Genomic DNA, 17532 nt, shown 5'->3' on the forward strand with positions numbered 1-17532 from the left:
ACACACACACACACACACACACACACACACACACACATTTCATGGAACTTTATGACACCCAGCCTTGTGAGCAAAAATCTGAAAGTGGCAGATGACACGGAGAAAGGCACAACAGAACCACACAAGTACCATTTTCAGAATGGGGTCTGTGCTTCTGTGAAACAGGACAGGGAGCCTGCCTTACAAGAGAGAGGTGGAGATATTTCTGGAGCATTGATTTGGAAATCATCAAACAGAATCCTAAATGCCAAGGCCTGAAAACCTATCTCCAATGTTCTTTCCTTCCCTTTTAAGGCTGGCAGATCTGCACGCTGGGATAACACCAAGGTATTTTTAGCAGTGTGTATTGATTTTTTTGTCCTTGGAAGCTACTATTTTCTATTATAACCCCAAAACAACAAACAAACAAACAAAAGCCAGCTGTGGCAAAATCTCATTTACGGCGGCAGCATAATGACAATGATGTTAAAATAATTGTATGTTCGGCCGTATCTGAAGTTACAATACTTGGATCTCCTGGCATAAAGAATCGCTCTTGAATGCTTTGCTTTCTGAATAATGCCTTTCCCTGAGTGTTCTCTAGCAAAACTGTTAGGTAAATGGACATTTTAAGAGGCGATGTACTTCCCCGCTGGCACAGCGTAAGTAGGACAAGAGAGGGACAGTCAATATCAATAACTGCCACTATTAAAACAGTCAGAAAAAGCTGAAAATGTGTATATTCATTACAATTTTTTTTCACTATCCAGGTTTTGTAGCTCTGTCCATAACATCCTCATCCATGGATTGAAGTGACTTGTCTTAAACCTTTGCTCCCCTGTACCTGTGCAATACCAGAGCTAGATTTTATGGCTTTGCTTGTTTTTGTAAAATATGGAGTCTGACAACCTCTTGTCTTTTTCTCATAGACACATCCACCAGCAAGGCTCTATTTGTGTCCCAGCCTAGAGTACCATAATATCCTATACCTGGCTGCCTATTGATTGCCTTTTTGTGTAGGAGGAAATGTTTTCTTCTCCGTCTAGAGCAGCGGTTCTCAACCTGTGGGTCGCGACCCCTTTGGGGGTCGAACGACCCTTTCACAGGGGTCGCCTAAGACCATCGGAAAACAAAAAGATATTTACATGACGATACATAACAGTAGCAAAATTACAGTTATAGAGTAGCAACGAAAATCATTTGATGGGTGGGGGTCACCACAGCATGAGGAACTATGTTAAGGGGTCGCGGCATTAGGAAGGTCGAGCACCGCTGGTCTAGAGTTTCTGCTTGGGTCCATAAAACAGAGTCTGCATTGTTTTCTTGGAAGTAGCTTTGGCCTGCCTCTCTACTCCTGCTCTCATTTTTTCCCCTTGGGAGGAGGGTTCATGGAATCGGTGCGATACTGAAGTATGCATTATTCCTCCTTTATTTTGCAGAGTAGCTTATTATGGAAACTCATATGCTCTTGGTTCCTCTATGCTCAGTGTTATGGGGAGGCCAGTGGTTCCACACAGATGTCTATTTCTCAGGAATTGTATTATAAACCTTGATTATGGTAATTGCTCAAGCATAGTCTCCTACCCAATTTTATTCATTGTAAACAAGCAAGTTTGAGCCCCACCTAACTGACTTCCGGGTCAATCCTTACTAGAAAACTCCTTGAACTATCACACTTGTGAAGCACGGTTCACTCCCACTTGACAGATGAGGCTCAGAGAGTTTGAAGATACTTATTTCTCAAAGATAAAGTCCGAGTCAAGGTTTGAACCCGGCTGCTGTGACTTCGGGCAAAGCTCATTCTAGGCTTTTACCAAATGACACTCCTGAGCTCCCTGGCAGGTTGGAAAGCAGGAGGTAGGAGGGAAGTGGCTTAGCTGGTATTGATAAGAGTGGATCACCAATGGCCAACCAATAGGAGCAAACAAACAATCATGGAGTCAGAAAAGAGAGGGCGGTCCTGATGTGGAAAATAGGGAGAGGGAGTCAGAGGTTTGCAGTTTTCCTGGAGGATTGACAGGATATTTAGAGAGGGAGGGTGATGTGGGCAGAGAGTAGGCTCTGGTCACACTCTTATCAGAATTCCGCTGGGAAAGGATGGTTTAGCATTTCCTTTGGAGCTTCTACTTTAAAGGGTGTTGAGTGTTTCCTTGACAATGGCTGTTCTCTTATTCCTACTTAAGTTTCTGGGGCTCAGCACAGAGCAAGCAGCACATAGTAGGTCCTCCCTATGTTGTTAATTGATTTGATTAATTCAGATGTGTATAATGCACCTAGCAAATGGTAAGAGTTTTCATATGCTCTGGCATCTGGGAAGAGCTCCAGAAACACTGTTATGGCTACTCTTCACAGCTTTGTAGATTTAGGCAACATGCCAGCCTAAAATGCTTCATTGTAAGAGTTCCACTTTGGTCACATGACCTGCATCTATGTCCTCATTAGTTTTGGATACTAGAATGTTAGATTTAGGTGGGAAGTTGGGAGCCATCTTGAACCACATCCCATTTGGTGGAAGTGGACTTTCTCAAACCAATGAGACTATCCTCTAATTTCCAAGTCAGTCAGTAAATCCAATGATGAAGATGCCATAGCTTTTATTTGTCACTGCTCTAATTGTTAGAGCAGTTGTCCACACCCTGAATTGAAACCAGACTCTGTGTATTACTCATTGCTCACAGCTAAGGTGTTTGGACCAACACAGATGATGTCCCTGCTTTTAAGGTTAAGTAATGTGTGAGAGTTAATACGGTTGGTGGTTGATGTAAGACTTCGGCTCAGTTTTGGCTGGCTCTAAACTCCAAACTCTTTTTTTTTTAATTACTTTCAAGTGTACAAAACAATGTAATAGACATTTCACCCCTCACAAAGTGACAGCTCCTCCCCCAATCTACTGCCCCTCTGACATTGTATATACCTATTACAATCCCACTGACTCTATTCCCTATGCTGTACTCCATGTCCCGTGACTATATATATATATATATATATATATATATATATGAAATTATAGTTGACATACAATATTATTCAGCTTCAGACTCTTAAACTCTATGCTGTCCCTTACCTTTTCTTAATAATGGAACATGGGTTTTACTATAGAGAAATTTCTTGAAAGCAGGAATCATTCACTAATCATTCACTAATAAGCTTTGACTCTCCATGATGCCTAGTTCAAAATGAGTACATGGAATTTAGGAAATAATAGTTAAATAAACAGATGAACTCTGTGGCTTTTTATTTATTTATTTTTTTTTGCGAAGCTTTGAGCTACATTCCACGCCTGTCCAGATGTCCTTAAATATTGATTCTGTCATTTGCTCTTCCTTCTGGTTTTATGCCACCTGTACATTTGATAAAGGGCTGTCTATATCTCATAGAGTGGAAACACAGTGACCTAGGGCATAGATTCTGAAAACGGGTTGCCCAGGCTTGACACCTGATTCTCTCTAATTCTCCCTGTGTTACTTTGGGCCATAACTTAATCTTTCTGTTAATAGGAAGAAACTAGAATCTTCATGAGGGTGGTGTAACAGATATGATCCATTTCATATAGCATACACTTTTCTAACATGTTCATAAAGCTATAAGAAGAGACCTTGTCACATATATTGTTAATATCAAAACAATATATTGTTTAAATAGTCTCATGACTTCATCAAACTGGAAAATAAAAGCTTGTTTGTCATAATGAACTTATGTGGGCTTTTTGGGATCCCCATTTGGTTCAATGTGTTATAACCATGTATAGTCACATAATCTGTCCCAGCATTTTTCTCGGGATTGATAGAGGACCTCATTTCTTTGTCAGTTCTGTAATCTATATTTCCCCCTTTTTAGGATTCAGAGGAACCCTTGTCCATTTCCACTTTGCTGATACCTCTTTCTTTCATGATTCTACAAGTAGGCTTGCAAATCTTCTATACTCATATTAGTAAGAATTTTTGGTATCTTGAAAGGTAATTTCTCTGCATCTGGAAACTTGAACGACTATAAAGAAGACAGGACTTGCTGCCTAACTGTCTTCTTGGCTATTATTGTCTTCGATTCCCTCTTAACTACATCTGCTTTATACCTTCCTGTTTAAAAAGCATTCGCTTGGATTTTACCAATAGGTGCATAAGAGCTTCTCTGCCACCTGCCACAGACCTTGGCCTCCGCTTCCCTTCTTTGAGCGTTCCCCCTGATCATGTAGAAGTATGGAGGGGTAAGGTACCTGTGGAGTCTCCTATTCCATCCCTAACTATCATTATTTCATTCTGAGAAATCCATGTTTGAATAATGCAGCACAATTCTGTTTCTGACAATCTGTAGAGAAGAAGCTGTCCCATCCTTGCTACTAAATTATTTCAAAGTTTAGCGACTCTCCCTCTTGGGAAATATTTTCTTACATCTTCTCTGTCCCTTTATGTTTCCAGTGGGAATGTGAAGTTCAGCTATTACGGTGGGGCATGTAGGGAAGCTGTATCATTTATTGTCCAAATCTGGAGGGTCCTTTTAACAGTGCAAGGAGCACTACTACAAGTTTACAAATACAGCAGCTTGGGGCTCTTCTGGGCAAATGAAATGCATTAGACTCTGATATTTAGTAGTACTCTAAGGTAGTCAGGCTGGCTCTCATACCAGAGGGAAATTTGGGTGCAACAATCTACAGGAGCCAATTGATTAAGATCAGTAGCTTAGGATTAAAAGTGACAGCTATGGAACTTTAATCCCTTAATCAGGTATTATTGATGCCTACTAATATGTGCCAAGCTCTGTTCTAGGTGGAAAGGTCCCAGAAACCTCACCATCTCTAAGCGGACATTGGATGTGCTATTTCTTGGTGTTCAGGTGATGCAAGCTGGTGGTGGGGGTACAGGGGTGGGGGAGTACAGATCTGAACCTGACTTTCGTTTCCCTGATTTCCAGGTTCTAGTCTTACAGGTGCACCTCCCCAGGTATTTCCTAATTGCACGTAAAAATGATGCAGAGAGATGCCCCTGCGTGGTCTTTTGTTCCTGCTGGTGAGACCATGTTTGTTTCTCTTCAATGTATCGGGTTTGGTGATTAACAAGAGATAAGATATTACAAGTGTGTGTTCAAGGGAATTTAGAGAGCCAGTTATAATTTTGTCCCTCATTGCCAGGGTAGGACACAATTCTGCATCTGCATTAGCGTCAGGAAGACCTGGGTTTGAGGGCTAGCTCGGCTCCATGCAAACGTTGTGGTCCAGCTCTCTGATCCTCAGCTTTGTCATCTGCAAAGTGGGGATAATTGCTCCCTCATAATACTATCATGGAGATTTATTGAGATGATGCACATAAAGTCCATGGCACACTGTCCACCACGAAACCATGATTTTGTCAGAAAATAGTAGTCCTTATTTCATGGTCAGCCCTTTCCTGGTTACTTTTTCTTTCCTTGCCACCCTGACACATCTCTCCAGAATTCACAAACCTGTAGGCTCTGAGACTTTCAGAGCTTGCCGGATCCATCAAATCCACACCTCTTGTTTCATAGATGGTGAACTTGAGTAGAGAGGTTAGATGCCTTGTTCTGGATCGCACAGCTAGTTAAATAATTGATCAAGGGGTAGAAAACAGGTGCCCCGGCTCCCATTCCAATGACTCTTCTTACCTCATCTTATCCCCAAAGGCTCCCAAAAGGAGCTTTTATCTCCTAAAAGTTTAGGCCCCCAAGTGAGGCAGTGCTTTACTGACTGACTCCAAACAAGGCTGCAGCGGGTTTTGTTGATTCACCAGCTACAGCAACTAAATTCCTTGGACACTTTAATTTCATTAATCTGGACAGGACCCTGCCCAGGTCTGAGGTGCCAGGTGTGAAACCTCTCTCACCTACTTGTTATACCATCCACGAGTAAAAATGAGAAGACACGTATCCCCAGAGTGAAGACAGGAAATTACACTGCACTTTGGCTATGAGATTCCATCTTTTATATAATAAAATTGCCCACAGTACTGTGAATCCTTGCTGCAGTCCTACAGATGTCCGCCACTTCCCCTAACTGCCACACTCCGGAGAAAGCATGAGATAAAAACTCCTAATTATTTTCCATATATTTTTATTCTTTTAGCAATTCCTATAATAAAAAGATGGTACTGTGGGAGAAGTGGTTGCCATGGAAACTGACCAGTCCCTTACAGCTTGATGTGAGGCAAGAAGATAGGAGCAGGCTATCGCTCTCAAGGATGGTAAGATAGTGGCAGGACATGCTGCTCTCCAAGCTCTCTCTGCCTTCCTATTTGGACCTTACAAGAGCATTGTAGAGTTATCTGTTTTAAGTGACTCTGGAGATATGAGGAGAGAGTGTTATGACATATCTTCAGGTGCTCCTGACACAAAGAAAAGCAGCCCACTGGGTCTGCAGACACTGGAGAGTTTCAAAGAAATACACTTGTCATTGACCGTCTGAAGATTTGCCCGGGGCTGGAAGCAAAGCATCCTGGGTTGCTAGCTCAAGCATGCTGCTAACTGCCTGCCTCGCCAAGGATAATCAGAACTTGGCAGAGCCAGTTCACCAGCTGTCTCTTGCTGGTTAGCAGAGTGGTTAAATGTATAAACTTTGGGTCAGCTCCCTTGGTTCAAATTCTAGCTCCTGCCTCTTCCTAGATGTATAATCTTAAGCAGTTCTGTAACTCCTGTGATAGTCGGTGACCTCATCTGCAGAATAATGTTGACAATGACGGTAATGATCATGTTAACAATGATAATGATGAACCTTTCTCAACATATTTTTATACAATTTAAAAATATGTACCATTTAAGTATAGTTTCTGGCGTGTTTGTATACACCCATTCAATTTTAGTCATTATAATTGCTTATAAATTAAATAACTTTGGCAAGAGATATGATATCATATGCCATGTAAAAACTATGATTTTTTTTTAGAGAAATCTTACTTTGTAATAACAGAATATTTATGCAGGCTTAAAACTCACGTCCACCCTGCAAGATAGGCATTAACACTAAATATGTATTAGTAATTACTAAACACTACATTAGTATTAGTGATATAATATCAACTATAACACAAGCACTATATATATTCCACATATATGTAACACTATGTATATACTAAGTCTCAGAACCATTACAGAGGCTTCATTTAAATGAGCCCTTTGTGTAAAGTGCACTGAAAAATGGTCACGTATCATCATTATTATTTGTTTGTGAGTGTCCTCTGTCCAGAGGCTCAGGAACTAAATTTAAAAAGAAGTACGTAGTCAATTTGCAAAATGTCTAATGGGGACCATGCCATTATGTGTGCTGTGTGTTACAGTGTGGAAAATTGATGGATAATACAGCAAGTTTCATTTTCCAGGGAATTCCCATTGTGCCTCAGGTTTCTTCCATCAGAGCTGAGTAGAGAAATGGTCAGATATGGGTCACTTGGCCCAGACTTGGCGTATCCAGTGTCCTGTGTGAAGTCTTCCTCCTTACGTCATCTACACCATTTACAGCCACTTTCTATATGTATTAATGCTCTAAGAATGTTGTCTTCCCCAGTCCGATATGCTTTTACTTTTCTATGACTGCCAGGCTGTCCCCACAGCGTGAAGCACCCCTCCTTTCCTTCCTGCCACCCCTGTTCCCCCCACCTTCTTAGATAGAATTTAGTTACCCTTCCCACCACAAGTTAAATATCCCCCCCTTACATGGTCTCTTCATAATAGGTTAAATATCTTCTATGGTGCTAACTTTGTATCAGACACATACACCACATCTTTTTTGCATTTTATATTAATAATGTGTGTGGGTTTCCATGACCTTCAACACTGCTAACCTCTCAGGGGGCTGGGGCAGCATCTGTGCTATCTGCGTGTTCCCAGGGCGAAGCACAGTGGAATAAGGACATGTTCACAGTTTGTCTCTTGAGTTGAATAGACTTTATCCAGGAGGAAATTTTTTTAGTGTCTAAATCTTCCTTAAAAATTTTAAAATTCCCTAAACCTAGGGGAAAATATATCAGAACTCAGGCTCACAAATAGTATTTAGAACCAAATGACTTGGGTCTGTTTTGGCCCTTTTACTTATTAGCTCTATGATTTTTGAGCCAGTGATTTTGCCACTCAAGCATTTATTAATTCTTTTCTATCTTTTTCTCTTTCCTCTTCTCTCTCTCTTCTGTCAGCATCATCCTATATGTTAGGATATATACTGGATGCTGGGGATACACAAATGAACAGACAAAGTTCCTAGCCTCATGTTTAGATGGACCTAGGGTTGGAATAGATAGCACAGTGTTTCACAGGGAACAAAAAGAAGTTACAAGCCAGTTATATCAAGGTGGGGTAGGGGGTGAAGTGAGCTAAGGCTTACATAAAATGTGAACAGTAACTATGTCTGCAAGAGTTTTATGGATTTTAATTCCTCGTACCACTTTTAATGCTACTATTAGAGGAGGGTTCGGTGTATTTGTATGAGAGAGGAGAACCCCAGTGGAAAAACAGCTCTCCAGGTATAATAACACAGAATATAATCAACTACCACTGTAAGAATCTCCTTAGCAACCATTCATTTGCAGCCTGCTTTGTGAGTTGGTGAATACCTATGCTCAGGCATTGGAGAGGCAATCTGTAGAACAGGTAAATTTGAGCAAAATGGCCAAGGAAAGAAAGATGTGAGCCACTCAACAGCTGCTAAGGAAGGGGCAAGTCCTGGTAACGAAGGGGTTATACCAATGAGAGTGCAGCCACCTGAGTTGTGGGAATGAATGGAGTTTCAATGGGAATGTGGATGCCAGCCTCTCCAATCCAACACTGAGGCCTCTTTTGTAGAGCGTTTGTACCATAGTGTATGCTTTTGAGTGTAGGATGTTGTAGAGGAGAGCACAGGAGCAGAGTGACCCAAGCAGGAGACAGGAATAAAGCACTAGGAGTTTGCTGGAGACACAGCTCCCGACTTTGCATGGAGTCACATTCACAAAGCTCTGCTGATTCCTAGCCTGAGCCAGCAGTGGGCAGGTCCTCTCCTAAACATCTCTCTTAAAGTTGACTACAGACATAGAACAAAGGGAATGTTATATCTTATTTGCAAATGAAAATAGCTGAGAGTCAGTAGAGATTAAATTGCATACCCAAGGTAGCACAATTATTATTAAGAAGCAAATTGAAGACTGGTCTTTTGTTTGTATCTAAGCCCAGCACTTTATCTTCCATCCATAGATACAGGAAAAAAGTGTGTCCACCTGTACCACGTAGATTGGGGGAAGTTCGTAGTTTACATTTGTGAGCTCTCAATATCAGGAAAGGCAGCCATGCTTTCTGCAGTGGCATAAAATGTTTAGCATTCTGGAGCATGTTCGTATCCTAAATTGCTGTGAAGAGAGTGATGAAATAATCACTAAAATATGAGAAGGGTTGCTGGGATCCAGAGCAAAACTCTTTCTTTATTAAATTTATTTATGGAAATTTAAACAGTCATGTGGCTATTAATGTCTTTGTTTAGGGTGACTTTAATCAGCGATATCATCTTGACGACATGTTCTATAGTGGAGAGCAGGAAAGTGGGGGGAGCCAGGGAAGGGGAGAAGGAGGGGGAAGGGGAGATAGAACAATACAGTTCTAGGAGGTAGGCCTGGAAGAGATTTTGGAGTTCCTCTAGTTTAACCCCTCCCATATGCTAATGAGAGAGCTGAGGCTTAGCAAAATGAGTGCTCTTCATCAAAACTACAGGATAGCAAAATGCCAAGATATTCAAGGTTTTTTACAGACACCAGGGAGTTCTTCACCCTTGAAGAAAATTATCTCACCCTTGAAGTGTGGGTCCTGGTCCTTGTAGACGAGCAGGGAGTCATTTAAGAAGCAGAACTGTATTTCTTAGAGTTGGGGTGTTCCTCAGTTTGATTCGAAGCAACCTGTCTCTGAGGTTTGTAACGCTTCTTTAAAATGCATTCAATGTTCATTAAAACAACAAAATCCTGCACTTCATGCCCAACTCCTGACTGGCTGATCTGCCATCTCATTCATGTCTATCAGACTTGATTCTGTCCCAGGCCTGCTGCAATTCCCAAGAGCTCTCCTGATTTCCATGGGTCAGTAATGCACCCTGGAGGGGAACACTGGTGAGATGGTAGAATAGGAAGCCTCACATTCCCCTTTCTCCCACAGAGACACTGACTCAACAACAATACACGGACCAGTGGCCTTTATGAGAAATCCAGAAACCAGATAAGATGGTACTGCACCCCAGTTAGGCATGAAACCAGCTGTAGCAAAGCCAACAGGAAAATCAGTGGCACCTTTTTACCATAGCACCTTTCCCTGGTCCACAACCAGGAGGAAACTCTCAGCTCTTGGCTTCTCCCTGGGGAGGGAATGAGAAGACTAGACAATAGATTCAGTGTTATGAATTTTGGGGGGGTCTTCCTGAGGGACTGGCTTCTATCTCACCTGTTTGGAGTGCTGATGGGACCTGGCACACTCCAGCTGCCTGGGAACTGCCGAGAACAAAGAATCTGGACTACGTGCTACTCCTCCACCCAATAAGAGGATACACATTTTTCTCAACTGTGCAGAAAACATTCTTCAGTATAAATCACAAAACAAATCTTAAATTTAAGATTTGTAATTACATTTTCTTAGTCCATTTTGGCTGCTATAGCAAAAATATCATAGACTGGGTGGTGTAAACAATGCACATTTATTTGTCACAGTTCTGGAAGTTTGGAAGTCCAAGATCAAAGCACCAGCTAGTTTGCTGTCTGGTGGGGGCTCATTTCCTTGATCATAGATGGCCATCTTCTCACTGTGTGCTCACATGGTCTTTTATATGGACATCAATCTCATTCACGAGGGCTCCATTCTCATGACTTAATCACTTCCCAAAGATCCCACCTCCTAATACCATCACTTTGGGGGTTAGGATTTCAACATATGAATTTTAGGACACAAGCATTCAGTATGTGCTATGTGCTATGTGCACATACCAAATATTTTCTGGCAAAAGTGGAATGAAATTCATAGCAGAAGGAAGACGAATCTTCACAAGCATGGGGAACTTCAATGATACACCCTTTAACAACCAATGCATTGGAGAAGAAATCAAAAGGGAAATTAGAAAAGGTCTTGAAACAAACAAAAACAAAACACCAAAATGCATAAGATGTAGCAAAAGCAATACTAAGTGGAAAGTTTATAGTAATAAATGCCTAAACTAAAAAAGAAGAAAGATCTTTAAAAAAAACAAAAAACAAACAAAAAAACAAACTCCCAACTAAGTGTCTACCTCAAGGCACTAGAAAAAGAAGGGCAAACTAAACCAATATTAGAAGAGAGAAGGAAATAAAACCAATCAGAGCTAAAAATAAATACAAAAAGAATAGAGAAATGATAGAAATTAATGAAAAAAGAATGGGTTTTCTGAAAAGATCAAGAAAATTAACAGACCTTTAGCTAAACTTAGAAGAAAAAGAGAAAAGGCTCAAATAAATAAAATCAGAAATGAAAGAAGAGACATTACAACTGATTTCACAGAAATGAAGATTTTAAGACTACAATGTACAATTGTACAACAACAAACTGGATAATTTAGAAGAAATGTATAAACATACAACCTACTAAAATTGAAGCATGAGGAAATAGAAAATCGGAAGAGACCTGAAGTATGGAGATTGAATCAGTAATTAAAAACCTCTCAATAGAGAAGAGCCCAGGACCAAATGGCTTCCCTGGTAATGTCTACCAAACATCTAAAGAATAATTAATGCCAGTCTTTTTCAAACAATTTCAAAAAATTAAATAGGAGAAAACACTTTCAAACTCATTTTATGAGGCCAGCATTACTTGGATACTGAAGCCGGAAGACACTACAAGAAAACTATAGGTTAGTATATTTGATGGATTTAGAAGTAAAAATCATCTGCAAAATACTAGGAAACCTAAGTCAACAGTACATAAAAAGGATCATACACCACGCTGAGCTCATAGTTAGAGCGTCCATTCAACTGTATTGACGATCTGTTATGTACTATACAGGGTTCTGTGTGTGCATTGGTGAATTACGCTATTTAGAAACTGAGTCTGTGCTTACATTGATTATTAGAATAAAATGTCTCCATGGACATTTTGGACAGGACCAATATCAAGGACTTTTGGTAGGGGCCAACTGTCTCCATGGATGTTTCCACAGGACAAATGTCCTGCAAAGCATAATATAAAGATCTGGCACTTAGCGAGCCATTGATAAATCCTTCCTTTTGCACCTCTTTCCTTTGGGGCACTCATTTTAGTATTATGGCCTTTAGTCACCTTCATAAATTAGGGGATTTGATCACTGAGGCAACATTAAACTTCTTAATTCATCTGATTTTGAGTAAGTTGAAACTTGAAATAATCTGTAGGTCTACCAATCTACACCTTTGTTTAAAATGGATCAAAAGCTCCTGCAGAAATGAAACCTAACCAAAACAGTGAAAGTACCCAGTCACTCAGATTAGCACAACCGCCTGGCCCAAGCTCCTCAGAGCCTGAGCTGCTGTGTTTACTGTTACTAAGGGTACAAGAGTTTGTTTACACAGGAGCACATCTTTAACCATTTTAAAATGTAAGACACAGGGACAGCTTGTACTCCACTAAAAAAAAAACTACAAAAAAAAACACAACCCACAAATCCATCTGGAGAGGCTGGATATGATAGACCCTTTAATTTCAAGAGTAACATAGTCAAGGGGTTCAGTGAAGAGATGACTTAATTTTATATTTGGTTTAAAGATAAAAATCTCCATTTTCCTTCATCAGCTAAGGAGCACAATGCAGCAGTGTGGGTTTACAAGAGATGTTGGCAAAATATATCCCATCATTTTCTACTGTTGAGTCCTTTGCAGTTAAAAAAAACCCCTAAAAACACAGAAAGGAAAAAAGCCCCCAGATTTAGGCATAGAAATTATTAATGTATGTTAGAGTTGGGAAGAGATGCAAGGCCTGAGCCTCCTTCGATTTGATTTCTCTTGTGTGTATTTCATACCGAGAGCAACTTCCCTTAGAAATGATAAACCACAAACACATTGGAAATCACATTTCTTATCCTGCGTGTATACATCCAATTTGCCCAATGGATTAGCTGGTAGGTCTTCCCAACAAGGCCACTGAGCTGGGTCACTCCAGAAGCCAACTTAATATAACATTGCCCCCAAGTAGCTTATATCTACTTGTAGTTTACGATCTAAATCAGTTTTCTTTTTTTTTTAATTTTGTTTTTTTTTTTTGTTTTTTTTTAACTTTACAATTATTATGGGCTAGGCTGGTTATACCTAGGTATCTCATAGTCAAAATGTTGAAAACCACACATAAAGAGAAAATTTGAAAAGCAGCCAGAGAAAAATGAAACATTATATACAGGGAAATCATGATTTGAATCAACTCAGACTACACATCAGAAACCATGGAAACCAGAAGACAGTGAAATAAAAACAATTTCAGATAAAGGAAAACTAAAGAAATTTGTCCCTAGGAAACCTGTACTGCCAGAAATACTAAAGGAATTTTTCTTTAGGTTGAAAGGAAATGATACCAGATATAAACTTGGATCTTCAAAAAGAAATGAAGATCATTGGAAAAAGTAAATACTTGGGTAACAATGGAAGACTATTTCCCTTTTCAATTATTTAGTTTAGTTATGACTATGTAAAGCAAAATTATAACATTGTCTTGGAATTATATGTATTTTTAACAATAATGACAAATATAGTATTTAGAACAGAAAGGCGGTGGTGAATAGATGCATATGATTGCAAGGTTTCTATATTTTATGTCAAGTGGTACTATATTAACACTAGGTAGAATGTGAAATGTTAAAGCTATCTATGCCATCCCAAGAACACTCACTAAAAAAAAAAAGGAAAGAGGTAAAGCTAAAAATCCAACAGATAAAGTTAAATTCTAAAAAATATTCAAATAATTCAAAAGCGGGCAGGAATGAGGAATAAGAACAACAAAAAGGTGGGACAAACAGAAAAAAAGTAAACTGGTAGACTTAATTCAACCCTAACGTTTAATAATTACATTAAATGTTAATATTTAAACACTTCAATGAAAGGTCAAGACTTTCAAAATAGATAAAAATACAAGACCATTACACATTGTCTACAAGAGAATCACTTTCAATAAAAAGGCACTGATAGGTTGTAAGTCAATAGACAAAAAGGATATACTATGAGAAAAATGTGGTCGGTCATCTCTAAGATGGTTGCCTGGGATCCTTGTCTCCCAGAATCCATGCCCTTGTGTAATCTACGCCCTTGAGAGTGGCCTGGAATTACTGACTTACTTCTGATAAATATAAAGTGGCAGAAATGATAGTCTGACATCTCCAAGAGTAGCTCATGTAAAGTCTGTGGCTTCTATTGTGGGTTCTTTCTCAATCTTTCAACCTCTCTCTGTCTTTCATCACTTGCTCTGGGGAAAAAGCCAGCAACCTGCTGTATCTTGAGGACACTCAGACAAGCCTGGAAAAATCCCACGTAGGAGAGACTGAGGCCCTCAGTTCAATAGGCTGTGAAGAGCTGAGACCAGCCCTCAACCACCTGAGCAAGACGAGAGTGAACTTTTTAGCCCACGTGGAGCCCCAAGATGACTTCCACTTTGGCCAACGGCTTCGCTGCAACTTCGTGAGAGGCCGTGAAGCAAAATTACTCAGCTAAGCTGCTTGTTTAATTCCTGGCCCACAGAACTGCGAGATGATAAATGTTTGTTGTCTTAAGCTAATAGATATTGGAGTAATTTGTTTCACAACAATTTATAATTATTATGAAGTAAGCTTGAGAAGGCTAGAGTGGCTATAGCAGCAATACATAAAGTAGGAAAAGAGTTATAACATAGATAAAATCAAGGCAAAGTTCTAACAGAGATAAAGAAAATCATTTCATAATGATGAAAGGACCCATTTATCAGGAGGACATTACAATGACAAATATCTATACCCCAAATAACAGTCTCAAACTACCTCGAGCAAACATTGATGAAAGTATAGCAAGAAGTAAATAATCCTACCATCAAAGGAGACTTTTAGCAATTCTTAGCAATTGATTGAACGACTAGAACAAAATAGTCAATGAATAGATAATGTGAACAGTACCATCAACCACCATGGCCTGTTTAAAACCTAAGCAACACTGTTTTACATGGCTGCACAAGACACATTCGTGAAGAAAGAACATATTCTTGGCCATAGAACAAGCCTCAGTAAATGTAGTCTTGTTCTTTGAGTGCAGTGTAATAAATTTGAAATCAACAAAAATAAGATGTCTAGGAAACCCTAACTATTTGGAAAGAAAAGTACATTTAAATAATTCATCAAAGAAGAAAGCACAAAAAATTAAAACATATCTTTAACATAATTATAAAGAAAATATAACACACTAAAGTATATGTGTTGAAAATGAAGCAATGAACGATGAGAACAGTATAGATTTAAATGCTTATATTAGAAAAGTAAACAGCCTAAAACAATGAGCTAAGATTTCCTCTTAAGAAATTAGGAAACAAAAGAACACAGTGAAGTCATTAAGTAAAGGAAATAAATAATAAGAGCAGAAATCAATGAAATAGAAGACAACCAAGTCATAGAGTAGCGAAAAATCCAAGATTTGATGCTTTGAAAGAAATCAGCAAATTTAATAAAAGTTTAGCTATGCTGATCAAGAAAAAAAGAGAAAGAATAAAAAATTATAGTAATGAAAGAGGGAGGGAGCATCACTATAGATCCTAGATATTAAAAGTATGTAAAATTGTTATTAATAATTTTATACCAATGATTTGACAAGTAAGATGAAATGGACAAATAACTTGAAAAATTCAGTTAAATTGATAAAAGATGAAACAGAAATCTGAGTAGCTTTATATCTGTCTAAGAAACATATATACCTACACACACACACACACACATACACACACACACACACACACACACANCACACACACATACACACACACACACACACACACACACACACACACACACACACACACTGGCTTCCAATGGCCTCATCAGTCAATTATCTCAAACACTTTAGCAAGAAACAATATGAATCTTATACAAACTCTTTCAGAAAATAGTAGAGGAAGGAACATGTCCTACCTTATGTTGTGAAACCTACCTAACTTTAATATCAAAACCTGACAATATCATTATTAAAAAAGAACATTATTGACAAATAGTCCTCATGATCATGAACGTAAAAATACACAGCAAATTGATTTCAGAAATCAAAAGGATAATTGGCCATGATCATTAAGGTTTATCTTAAAAATACAAATTTGATATAGCATTTTAAAATCAGTCAATACAATGCACAATTGTAAGAGAATAAAAGAGAAAAATATGATCATTTCAATACAGGTCTGTCTAAATGATAGTTGACAAAATTCAACAACCCAATCATGATATAAACTTTCGGCAACCTACCAACAGAAGGGAACTTGCTCCATCTACGAAAGAACCACTCTGAACACTCTGCATTTACCATCATATTTAAGAGTGAATATGAAATATTTTCTTCCTAAAGTTGGGAACAAGCAAGGAGACCCACTCTTACCACTGAATTCAACATTGTGCTAGAGCTTCTTACCATTGGAAAAGGAAAATGTATAAAAACAAAAAAGGAAAAAGTTAAACTATTTCTATTTGCAGATGAGATAATGCTTATGTTGAAAACTCCATGGTCCCTATGAAACGACCATGAGAAACAATTGGTACATTTAGCAAATTCATATGATATAAGATTTCCATAAAACAAAACCCAAATTGTATTTGTATATACTAGCAGTAAATAGCTGGAAAACAGACCAAAGCATCAACTCCATTTACAATAGCACAGCTGTCTGATTCCCTTCTTCTTTAATTATTATCTCCCCAAATATCTTAAACCCCTAATATAGTGCCCCTGAAATACCCCACTGTATTTATTGCCCCAGCATCACCTCCCAGTGAGCGTTTTAACAACAGCAGTTGTCTCCACCACACCAGGGCCTTTCTGTACTCAACTATTATCAGTGATGGACGTCTCTTTTTCTGCTCGCCAGTGGGTAAAGCGGCTTTTACATCCTATGTTAGCATCTGCTTTCAGACCATTCCTGGACCTGAGTTAGGTCAGTGCTCCGTGGGGAAAGAATACTCTGGTGGTATTTGCTGGCAGGCAGTTTAGTGGGCAGCGTGCTCAGGAATAACATGTGCAAAAGAATAAGGAAACATGGTTAGGCAGAGGAGGGAGTTGAACTGGGATGCAGTTACAACAGAGGCCCCAGTAGACACCTGCTCTGAAGTGCGGATGGCCCTTCAGCAAAGTCCTGAATTGTGACATGGGGACCAGGATCTGAATTAACAGTCACTGGGTGTGAAGTGATACTGAAGAAGGAAGGTCCCCTTGTGCAAAGAAGTCCCTTTGTGCAGAGCAATTTTCAGGAAGATACTTACCAGGCAGCTGTCAGCAGGCACCACTCTTGGAGGCAGGGGAGTTAGTGTGTTGTTCTTGAAAAGGGTAGGATGGGGACCACGGGATCGATGACCACCAGTTAGGAAGCTGTTGTAATAACTCAGTCCAGAGTCGATGAGACTAA

This window comes from Hipposideros armiger, unplaced genomic scaffold (genome assembly GCF_001890085.2).
Source record: "Hipposideros armiger isolate ML-2016 unplaced genomic scaffold, ASM189008v1 scaffold_78, whole genome shotgun sequence".
NCBI classification, from domain to species: domain Eukaryota; kingdom Metazoa; phylum Chordata; class Mammalia; order Chiroptera; family Hipposideridae; genus Hipposideros; species Hipposideros armiger.